Consider the following 12,565-nt stretch of genomic DNA (forward strand, 5'->3'; position numbering starts at 1 on the left):
TGAGGGAAGGGAGTACGAGAAAGAGGGAAGGGTAGGGAGAAAGAGAGATTGGGAAAAAGAGAGGGCCTGGCCGATGCGTTTGCAACTTCTGGGCATTTATGAAGAAGCAAAGGCCCAGGACACTAGACAACTTCTAACTTCCTCATGAGGTGACCCAAGCAGAAAGCCAGGCTCCAGAAGAGCCCTCCTATCTGAATGGTGGGTCCTCTAGAGGCTCTGATTGGCCAGTAAAACCTGAGTGACAACCAAGTGAGCAGAAGACACAAAGAAACTTGAGGGAGGGGTTTAGAACAGGTTTCAAACATTCCAACTGCTTTGTGTAGCTATAGAAGCCAGAAGGGCTTCCACCCAAACTACACATACTCCCAGGCATGGGGACTTTGGTTTAAGTCTGGCTTCTTTCTTTTGGCAAGTGATAGTGTAGGGAGGGGGCAGTTAGTAATCAGTAGAGTCAAATTCATCATGAGTTGTGGGTGGAAATATCTTCCCTTAGTTGAGAGAACTCAGGCATCTGTTCCTTGAAGAGGTGGAGGAAGGGGGATTAAGGGAAGCGTAAGCCCTGCTCTCAGGGTGCCTATGGTGCCCCCTAGATTTACCTTAGTTCAGACTCTGCTCTTAAACTGTTCACTATTGGAGGCTCCATACTCCCCCTCTAATCCACCTTCTGACTTCTGATTTTCTGTTCTCCTGGGGCCGCTCTGGATTAAACATGGATTTATGTCAAAAGCAGTCTTTGTCAGACTAGAATCAGAAACAACTGAGCAACACTTGGTCTGTTCCTATGACAGAGTGTGTGGAAGAGGGAAAGTCTAGCTAATAGGAGACATAGAAACAGGATAGTCATCAGGAGAGCTGATTCAGTCTATATTGAATATCCACTTTATTTCATAACTCCAAACTTAAGTAATCAAGCAAAGGTGGAGTCAGTCTCAGAGAACTCCTATTATTATGTATAAAGGGCAAATAGCTCTCTGACTTCAGGAGGCATGTAAAGTTGTCTGGGACAAAGCCTATTGTTATTTAGATAAGAGACATTTGTAATTTCCCACTGAGTCTCTGGCATCCTGTAGCTGATAATCTAAAATGTCTTGAGGAAAATAGAAATGTTTTGAGCTATCTGAACACAAGGCATGAGGGAATGGATTCCATATGTTGAAAGACCTAAAAAGCAATGTTAATGATGGACTAACCTGGAAACCAATATTTGTTCCTTGGAATTTGCTAGCTTCCTCTCACAAGGCCCTGAGATAAGAATTCACACTGCCCCTCCTTTCCTGTGAGTCAACAGGTGGTAAATAGGGTCCTTAGGAAACAAAGAGATAGCTGCAACTCTGGTTTACCCAGACAAAAGTAATCAGCACACCCAGAGGCCCTAAGGTCTGTTGAGCCTAATAGCAGACCATCTGGCCTCCAAGGGTCATGTACTGTAATGACAGAGGGTCCCACCCCTTCCCTAAGCTTATGGGTTTGCCTTTAAAAACACCTGGGCCTGGGTAGGGGACTTCTCTCTAGCCTGCGTGCTGGAGGAACCCGTTTGCGCAAACATTTCCTGTTCATTAAAGCCTCCTGTGTTTCGCAACTGGAATGGACATTGAGTTCTTGGGGTATCGACTGAACCTGGAAGACTCCTCACTCTGAGGGTCTTACATGACTTAGTTCCTGCAATTTGCTAACCACCTGCAACCTCTACCTTACAAGGCCCTGCCCTAAGGTAGCCAGATACCAAGAATTTCTAGATGGGACCTAGAGAAACAAATAGAAAGATAAAACTCCAGTTTTCTTTTGGCAATATTGATTAGCACACCCTGAATAGTAATACCATCTAAAAAGATAAAGAGCCTGCTAGAGCCCATGACTCTGGTCATCTACTAAATTGTCCGAGTGTCATGGCCCTTCTCTAAGCTTGTGGGTTTGCCTTTAAAAATACCCACAACTGGGGGATGTTGTTTCTCTCTATCGTGCTTGCTGAAGGGGGGCCTTTTTCGCAAATGTTTCCTCTTCTCGTAAGTGATTTGGGGAGGGGTGCCTTTTCTGAGTCAGGATGTGAGGATCGATGCCCTCTGCAGGTCTCATTTGGTGCATAGGCTGCGAATGGCCAGGAAACCGTGACACCCCTCTTACCCGAGAACCTGGACTTGGAGGTATGGGGATCCCCTCTGATGTGTGTGTATGTGCTTGTATGTATTGTGTGTTGGCCGGCATCTCTGTTCTGAATATGTGTTTTCTGGTATCTATTTTCTGCCTGTTTTCTGGAGATGCAGGCAGGTCATGTGTCTGGATCTGTTAGTTGCTATTTGATATGTTTTCTGGTATCTGTTTTCTGTAACGCATTCTTGGTTTTGGTTTGCATCTGCCTTCTTGGGCCATAAGGAATAAGGGGCTGCGATCAGCAGACATGCTATTTGGTCACAAAGCTGTGTCCCTGGGGGAATCTCCGGGGGGGGGTATAAGAAGCCTGGGGACACCCAGTTGTAAGCTTCTGTCTATAGCCCAATTGGGCCAAACTCTGTTTTTGAAGTGGAAACTTCTGTAGCCCACCCAGGCCATGTGTGTCTGAATCTGTTTGCTGCCTCCGGGGAACACCCTGAATGGTCAGGAGGTTCTTGCTGCTCGGGATCTTCTGCCTGTTTGCTGGAGACTCAGCGGGTCACGTGTCTGGATCTGTTAGTTTCTGTTTGGTGTGTTTTGTTCTGTGAGGCTTTGGTGTCTTGTCTTTGTCTGTGTTTTTATCCTAGGACTAATTATGATGGACGACTACACATTAGTTTAATTCTTGACCACTGGACTGAGGTTAACCCATAATTTGTCAATAGAAGTTAAGGAGATTGTGGCAGAATTTTGTGCCTGAGTTGGTGGACATTGGTATCAGATGGCGTTTAATTTTGAGATTATCCAAGCTGTTAAGGACCTGTCTCTCATCCTGACCCACTGTCAGAGAGCATTTGTGCAGGTCCATCTTTGGGACCAGAAGACCCAGCAAGAATATAAAAGCATGGGTCTCCTGCCCCTTGGAACTTGCCACTGCTGCCATGGTGGCAGAGGCGGAGCCACTCCAGAATGGATGGGCAGGTTATGACCCTGCTTCTGTGCATGTTTGGCTCCCTCCCCCCCCCCCCCCCCCGAGGTCGGGTGGCCAGATTACAGCCTCCAATGCTGTGCCTCAGATCTTTGTAATTAAAAACTAACCACCACCACCCCCGTCTCAGACAGTCACCAATGCCTCACAGGGTTGGTAGAGTCTCTTGTGTTTTCTCAACAATCAACAGTCTGCTGCAGATGCTCTTCACAAACGAGGAGCAGGAGAAAATACTTTTGACTTGTGATTCCCTTTGGCTCATCACAATTGGGACTGTAACACTGCAAAAGGTAGGAATAGCATACAAGTCTATTGCCAGGCTCTGATGGCAGGTCTCTGGGACGCTGTGAGACAGCCCACCAATTTGGCTAAGGTGAGAGAGATGATTCAGGGACAAACCAAATCTCCCTCAGTGTTTCTTGAATGGCTCATGGAGGCTTTCAGGCAGTTCACTCCCTTTGACCCTACCTCAGAAGCATAGAGAGCTTTGATGACTCTGGCCATTAGAGGGAGAGCAGATGTGACAGAAGACTGGAAAGAAATTTGACTAAAATCTTGGCCACAGTAATTAAAAAACATTTAGAGCAGGTCCTAGACAGTCAGGAAGCCTGGGCATCAGGACCCCACTTGACCAATGTGAATATTGTAATGGGTGCCACAGAGCAACTGCAATATTCATGGATTACCCAAAGAACACTGGACCTTGGCATGGGCCAGGTATCTCACTTGTTCCTGGTTATCCCAGAATGCCTTTACCCTCTGTTAGAAAGAGACATCCTGTCAAAAGTAGGAGCCCAGATTTATTTTGACTCTGGACAGCCATCAGTTACCAATAAACAGGGAAATCAATTGCTGGTCCTCACTGGTAGGCTAGAAGATGAATACAGACTCCACGAGGAGCCAGGGCTTGACCTCGACTGTTCAGATGGAGCTGGAACCTCCATTATGGACTGGTGGTGGGTCCATACTCCCTTAGCTTGGGCTGAAATATCCGGAATGGGTCTAGCAAAACAAGTGCCTCCACAGGTTATTCAGCTGAAAACTAATGCTACCCCGGTGTCAGTTAAACAGTTACCCATGTGTAGAGACGCCCAGGAAGGAATTCGACCCCACATCCAGAGGTAGATCCAACAGGGTGTCCTGGTTCCTAATCAATCTCCATGAAACCCTCCTTTGCTGCCAGTTAAAAAGCCTGGGACCAATTATTATCAGCCAGTGTAGGACTTGAGAGAGAGGTCAATAAAAGGGCACAGGACATACATCCAACTGTCCCAAACCCTTATAACCTCCTGAGTGCCCCCTCACCTGAGCAGAGCTGGTACACCATATTATTCCTAAACGATGCCTTCTGCATGAGGTTACATCCTACCAGCCAACCACTTTTTGCCTTTGAATGGAGGGACCCCAACACAGGCAGAACCGGACAGCTCACTTGGACCTGACTGCCACAATGGTATAAAAACTCACTGACCATCTTTAATGAGGCCCTTCATAAAGATCTGGCCAGCTTCAGGATCCAGCACTCCCAGGTGACTCTCCTCCAGTATGTGGACGACCTACTTCTAGCAGGAGCCACTCAAGACAACTGCATAAAAGGAACAAGAACACTGCTACTGGAACTGTCAGATCTGGGCTATCGAGCCTCTGCCAAAAAGGCCCAGATTTGCAAAAGAAGAGACTGATGAACCAGTGATTAATGACTGTCATCAACTGCTGGTTAAAGAGACTGGAGTTCACAAAGATCTTACAGACTTCCATCTGGCCAGGGACGCACTTACCTGGTTCACCAATGGGAGCAGGTACCTTGTAAAAGGTAAAGGAAGGACTGGGGCGGTGGTGTGGATGGAGCTGTTTGGGCCAGGAGCCTGCCAGAAGGAACCTCAGCAGGAAAAGCTGAGCTTGTGGCCTTAACACAGGCCTTGCAGCTGGCCAAAGGGGGAAAAAAAAACTAAGTATCTACACGGGCAGTAGTTATGCTTTTGTAACTGTACATGTGCACGGTGCTATCAGTAAACAAAGCAGACTTGCTATACCTCAGATGGAAAGGAGATTGTACCCTACTCAGAAGGGTTAGAGGACATCCAGCAGATTCATCATCTAACCCACTTAGGGGCTAAACATCTGCAGAGACTGGTTAGAACATCCCATTGTCATGTTCTGAGACTATTTGGGATGGCCGATTCAGTAGTAAAACATTGTGTGCCTTGTCATCTGGTTAATGCTAACACTGCATAATGCCTCCTGGGAAGAGACTGAGGGGAAGCCATCCAGGTACTCACTGGGAAATGGACTTCACGGAGGTAAAGCCTGCCAAATATGATAACAAGTAATTATTAGTTTTATAGACACCTTTTTAGGATGGGTAGAGGCTTACCCTACCAAGAAGGAGACTTCAACCATGGTGGCTAAGAAAATACTGTTACCCAGGTAAGTCAGGGACTGGCCAAGTCTGTGGGGGTTAATTGGAAATTACATTGTGCATACAGACCCCCAAACTCAGGGCTGGTAAAAAGAATAAATGAAACCATTAAAGAGACCCTCACTAAATTGACCCCAGAGACTGGCATTAATGACTCGATAGCTCTCCTAACCTTTGTGCTTTTCAGGGTTAGAAACACCCCTGGACCATTTTACCTGACCCCCTATAAATGGCTCTATGGGAGGGGGCCCTCCACTGATGGAAATTGCCTCTGTACATAGTGTTGATGAGCTGTTATCCAAGCCTCTGTCTACTAGGCTTAAGGTGCTTGAATGGGTGAGACAGCGAGCATGGAAGCTGCTCCGGGGGTCCTACTTGGTGGAAGGAAAGTTCTAAATATTCCACATCTCTCCCAAGTTGGAGGAGATTCAGTCTTCATTAGATGTCACTGCACAGCAATCTTGAGACTTGGTGAAAAGGCTCACTTTATGGCTCTTTCAGAATATGTCCTCTTCCCCTGGATCCATACCTATGCCACCAGGAACAGCCTCTTATAAGTGCACATTTTTATTCCTATCTTGTTGCTCACTGTTACTTTTGTTAAGGAGTGAATGAGTACAGCCCTTCCAGTTCTAAGATTAGAACTATTAACAAGAGAAGAATTGGGACATGTAAGAATGGAAAAATTTATCCTAACTCTCCCTAGACTGTGCCCCCTAGCAGTGAGTAGGCAACAGGTCACATTCTTGACTCTTTATGACAGGGTGGTTTACGACAGCACCTGTGAATTAATGAACAGAAAATAAGCCTGGTTACCCTACCCAGAAGCACTAGCAAAAGCAGACTTCCTGGGCTAAGTGCGGGTTTGGATAGTTGAAATTGGTTGATCTGCACTGGATGCTATGTGATGATTGGTTTATGATGCCTGGGTTTTGTTGTAACTCTATAAAACGTGTCTGAACCCTGTAACCAGGGATCTCCTTCCTCTACCCCACGAGTATGGCTGGCTATGAACCCCAGTGCACTGGAATATAAAAGACCTCATGCTTTTGCATCAAGACTGCATCTCGTGAATGATTTGGAGTAGTGCGTTTCCTGAGTCAGGGTGTGAGTTTCCACGCCCTCCGTGAGTCTTTCAGCATCAATTGGACTAGACATTGAGTTCTTGGTGGAACTAACGAAATGGGGAGATGTAGTGAGGTAGTCCTTCTGTAGCACTGACCACGCCCATTGGGGGGTGGAGCTATGGGCGGAGGTGACCTGAGGAAGGAGGTCGGAGGGGGCCAGGAAGGCTCTCTTTCTGGCGTGACTCGGACAGGAGAGGATCCGGTTGAATTTCCTGGTGTTCATCTGTCTAGGTTGTAAGTTATTTCTCCCTGAATAAACATCTATTCGGCTTATTTGTTTATCCTGATCCTTATTTACCGCAATATCTGGTGTCAGAAGTGGGATTTACCTGGGTTTTGCCTCCAGGCGGCAGAAGCCGCCCCCCCTCCCCCACCTTCCCCAACGGGCAGGATTTAACCAGGTGGACTCACCACAGCTTTGGGACATTTGCCTCTTCCTTACTGCAAAGGAGATCTTTGCCGCTAAAGCAGACCTGAGAAGGCACTTACCGCTTAACATTTTTTGCCCATTTCCGCACGGGACTTTGCATTCGCGCAGAGCCTCTCGGCGGCACCCGCCCGGCGGCACCCACCCGGCGGCACCCGCCCGGCTTGCACGCGTTTCGTCTTGTGTTACAAGTAACTCCAAAAGTCCCCTTTTAACAAAATTCTGCTTGCCATAGTTTGTTAAGAACTTTTTACAGGAACCGGGATCAGACGAGCCTGGGCGGCTAGGCGCTATTTGATGACACACCTCCAGGCGTAGCTACCACAAGCTGAGATATACAACTAAAAGCATCAAAGTTCCAGGACAGCAGAATTACACCTAAGGTAATTGTAACATCCTTTGCAATTTAAGCTGATATAAAATCTGAGGTAAATTGTTCTATAACTATGGCAGATAATTTTACTATGCAGAACTTTAGGAATTATTTTACTTCATATGTAGAAGGGATTTTAGCAGAAGAAACTTATGATTGGACCAATATATACTTTTATTTTGTAATAGCAATGGGTTTCATCATTAACATGATATTCTTAAAGAAATGGTTTGAGATTACAGCAAACAATAAGGAACTTGTACAAACCATGGGAGACTTAGTAACAAAGATTCGAAACATTGAAAATGATAGAATTCAAAACATAGAGACAAAGATTCGAAACATTGAAAATGATAGAATTCAAAGCATAGAGACAAGGATTCAAAACATTGAAAATGATGGAATTCAAAACATAGAGACAAAGATTCGAAACATTGAAAATGATAGAATTCAAAGCATAGAAAATATAGAAAGAAAGATTCAGAATATTGAAGATGGTGTTGGCGAGCTGAAAGGTATAATTTGTTTAATGTCAGATACTTCAATAACCAGAACAGAAACAATGCAATGCATTAACAAACTAGCAGAAACAGCCCACTCCTGGTCGGAGGAAGCTACTAATAAGTTTAAAAAACTGGAACATCAGATAGAAAGACTAGATGACAGAATCTCTTCCATGTCTGAGGATAATGGCAAGCTAGCAGATAGAACATTGTTTCTGGAAGGCAGTTTACACGCCATTCAGATAATATCTAAGGATGATAAGATTAAAAACATGGAATCATTTGTAGTTGGAGAAAGTAAGAAACTGACTGATACAATGAAGTCTCTAGAAAGTTATTTGATTCAAGAAGTTCAGACACTCAAAGAAACAATGGTGAATAGATTTCAGGCTTTAGAAGACCTTCAGTCTGATACATCAGAAGAAGAACTACAGGTAATAGGGCATGAAAAAGATTTAAAATTTTCCACACCATTTAGGGTCAGGGGAGCTTTCCCTGTATCTATTCATGAAAAGCCAGCAACGAAGAAACATCCAAAAGGTGTCGTTGCATATCAGTGGGAACCAATACGTATGAAAGATTTAAAAGGTATAAAGGAAGCAGTAGTCTCTTATGGCATGCACTCACCTTATGTGAAGCAATTAGTAGAATCATGGGCATGGAATAACAAGGTAACCCCTAAGGATTGGGATCAATTAATATCAGCTGTCCTTGAAAGCGCCTCTCAAATAGAATGGAGGGCTTTATGGAGAGAGGAAGCAAAAGCTCTTGAACTTCAGGGCTTAAAGAAAGGGTATAAAGCTCCCCAAGATAAAATTCTTGGTGAGGGTCTCTATGCTGACCCAGAAACCCAAGCTGCCTATGATGAACACATCTTGTCTCTATGCAGTACAGCAGCTTTGAATGCTTGGGATAAGGTTCATGAATTAGGAGAGAGGATAGAACCCTATACTAAGATAAAGCAAGGACCTAGAGAACGTTTTAGTATCTTTCTAGAAAGATTATCTAGGGCAGTACAATTAGAGATAGCAGACATAGATGCTAGGCGAATACTCATAGAATCTTTAGCTTATACGAATGCGAATCCTCAATGCAAACAGGTGCTTTGGCCTTTAAAAATGCGATCAGCACCCTTGGATGAATGGGTCCTATATACAGGCAACATTGAGTATAATGACAATAAGACTGAAGCATGGATAGGAGAAGCCATATCTAAAGGTCAGAGAAGATATCAAGATAACAGAGTTCCTTACTATGGTGACTTAGAAGCTTGGGTAGGAGAAGCCATCCCCAAAGGTTTGAAAAGATATCATAATGTCAGATGTTATAACTGTGGTAAGATAGGACATCTAAAAAGAAATTGTAGGCAAAGCTTCCCTAGAAGTAACACCCCCAGGAATGAATCAAACAGAAGGCCTCAGCCTCCTGGGTTATGTAGAAGGTGTGGCAAAGGCAGACACTGGACAAATGAGTGTAGATCGACCAGAGACAAGCAAGGAAACCCTTTACCATCGGGAAACTCCTTGGGTGGCCTCTCGAAGGCCCCCACGTCACAGGTGGTTCGAACATTCCCAGTCACAGTGGAAGACAATCTCCCACAGGACAATTAGAAAATTCTGTGCCTATTATAAAAACTCATACTGCTCTGGATGACGAACTAGTGACAGAAGTTGAATCAAACATGACAGAAGGAAATGAAAAATGTATATTTTGGCAAACTGCTATAAATAGTCATAGGCCTAGATTGATAGTTAAGATGAATAATAGACTGTTTGAGGGTCTGGTGGACACAGGAGCTGATGTAACTATCATATCTAATAAATCTTGGCCTCAAAGATGGCCCCTGCATGAGGTAAATGTTCAATTCTTAGGGATTGGAACCCTGGCTCAGGTAAAACAAAGCACGAGATGGATTGACTGTATAGGACCAGAAGGACAGAGAGGGAGGTTGAGACCATATGTGGCTGATGTAGTGATAAATTTATGGGGTCGTGATCTATTACAGCAATGGAATACACAGATTAACATTCCTCCTGTATTAGATAGGAACCATAGACGACCTCATGATTGTGGAAAGAATACTGTTAAGTACTATACAAGACAGAGACCAAATATCCAGGCAGTACAAAAACAAAATACAAATGCTGAACAAACAGAGGAACCAAAAGCCCTACCTTTAAAATGGCTAACAGAGGAACCTGTCTGGGTAGGACAATGGCCTATGACCTCTGAGAAGTTAGAAGCTTTAGAAAGCCTGGTTCAGGAACAGCTAAATGCTGGACATATTGAGGAATCAACCAGCCCTTGGAATTCTCCTGTATTTGTGATCAAAAAGAAATCTGGTAAATGGAGAATGCTTACAGACCTGAGAGCCATCAATAAAGTTATCCAGCCAATGGGCTCTCTACAGCCTGGAATGCCCTTGCCTTCTTTGATACCCAAAGAATGGCCTATTATAGTTATTGATTTAAAGGATTGCTTCTTCACTATACCTTTACAAGAACAAGACAAAGAGAAATTTGCCTTCACGGTACCCTAATTATAACAATTCTCAACCGGTGAAGAGATATCAATGGAAGGTTTTGCCACAGGGAATGCTAAATAGCCCCACCCTGTGCCAATATTTCGTACAAAAACCGTTAGAAATAATTCGTAAACAGTTTCCACAATCCATAATCTATCATTACATGGATGATATACTGTTAGCTGACTCTAAAGGAGAAATATTAGAAAAAATGTTTGAGAAAGTAAAGGAAGTTTTACCTCGCTGGGGATTACAAATTGCACCTGAAAAAATACAAAAAGGAGAGTCTATCAACTACTTAGGATATAAAATAGGTCTACAGAAAATTAGACCACAAAAAGTACAGATCAGAAGAGATCGCTACCAGACTCTTAATGATCTTCAAAAATTACTAGGAGAGATTTCTCAACTGCAAACCATAATTGGAGTAGAAGGGCATGATTTGAAAAACTTGAAAATGGCCCTAAAAGGAGATAAGGACTTGAATAGTCCACGAATACTATCAGCTGAAGCTGAGAAGGAATTAGAATGGGTAGAAAAGAGGATACTAGAAGCACATGTGGACCGTGTGGATCCAAACCTAGACTGTATTCTGGTTATATTACCATCTAGAGAATATCCTTCAGGGATTTTGATGCAGAGAGAAGATATCATATTAGAATGGATATTCCTACCACATAAACAGAATAAAAAACTGAAAACATATATAGAAAAGATCTCTGACTTGATTATAAAAGGTAAATTAAGACTTCGTCAGCTAATAGGAAGGGACCCAGCAGAAATTATAGTACCTTTAACTAATGAGGAAATTTCTTCCTTATGGAAAGATAACGAATATTGGCAGAGAGCTTGCAGTAACTTTTTGGGAACAATTAGCAACAACTATCCCAAAACTGAGAGAATCAAATTCATAAAGAAAACGATTTGGATTCTTCCACGCATTGTAAGAAAAACACCTATTTCTGGAGTTCATACATTCTACACTGATGCAAATAAATCAGGTAAGGCAGGATATAAATCAGGAAATATTAGCAAAGTGGTTCAAAGCCCTTACAATTCTGTACAAAAGGCAGAATTGTATGCCATTCTCATGGTACTTATGGATTTTAAAGAACCCCTCAATATAGTTACTGACTCTCAATACGCAGAGAGAGTCGTTTTACACATTGAGACTGCAGAATTTATTCCTGACAATACAGAATTAACTTCATTGTTTATACAGTTACAAGATACTATCAGAAAGATGACTCATCCTATATATATAACACACATCAGATCCCATACGGGTCTGCCAGGTCCTCTAGCACAAGGCAATGATGAAATTGATCGTTTATTGATAGGAAGTGTGCTAGAAGCCTCAGAGTTTCATAAGAAACACCACGTGAACAGTAAAGGTTTAAAAAAGGATTTTTCTATCACTTGGGAACAAGCCAAGGAAATAGTAAGGAAATGTCCTACTTGCTCATTCTATAACCAAACTCCTTTACCACCAGGCAGTAACCCTAAAGGTATAAATAGGAATGAAATATGGCAAATGGATGTGTTTCATTTTGCAGAATTTGGAAAATTAAAATATGTACATCACACTATAGATACATTTTCAGGGTTTCAGTGGGCTACTGCTCTGAGCTCTGAAAAGGCTGATTCTGTTATAACGCACCTTTTAGAGGTAATGGCCATTATGGGCATACCTGCACAAATAAAAACTGATAATGCTCCAGCATATGTCTCCAGCAAATTGAAAGAGTTTTTTGAGTATTACAAGATAAAGCACATAACTGGTATACCACACAATCCTACAGGACAAGCAGTGGTTGAGAGATCCAATCGTACTTTAAAAGAAATGCTCCATAAACAGGCAGGAGGAACCAAAACACCCAAACACAGATTACATAATGCTTTATTAACATTAAACTTTCTTAATGCTGATGAAAAAGGAAAAACAGCTGCAGAAAGACACTGGACAATAGAAAAAACTTCTGAACTAAATCAGCCAGTGTATTTCAAGGATGTACTGACCTCAGAATGGAAAGCAGGATATGTGTTACGTTGGGGTAGGGGTTTTGCATTTGTATCTACAGGAGAAGAAAAACTATGGATACCATCTAAGTTAATC

The sequence above is a fragment of the Phodopus roborovskii genome, unplaced genomic scaffold, assembly GCF_943737965.1.
Source record: "Phodopus roborovskii unplaced genomic scaffold, PHOROB, whole genome shotgun sequence".
Lineage (NCBI taxonomy): Eukaryota > Metazoa > Chordata > Mammalia > Rodentia > Cricetidae > Phodopus > Phodopus roborovskii.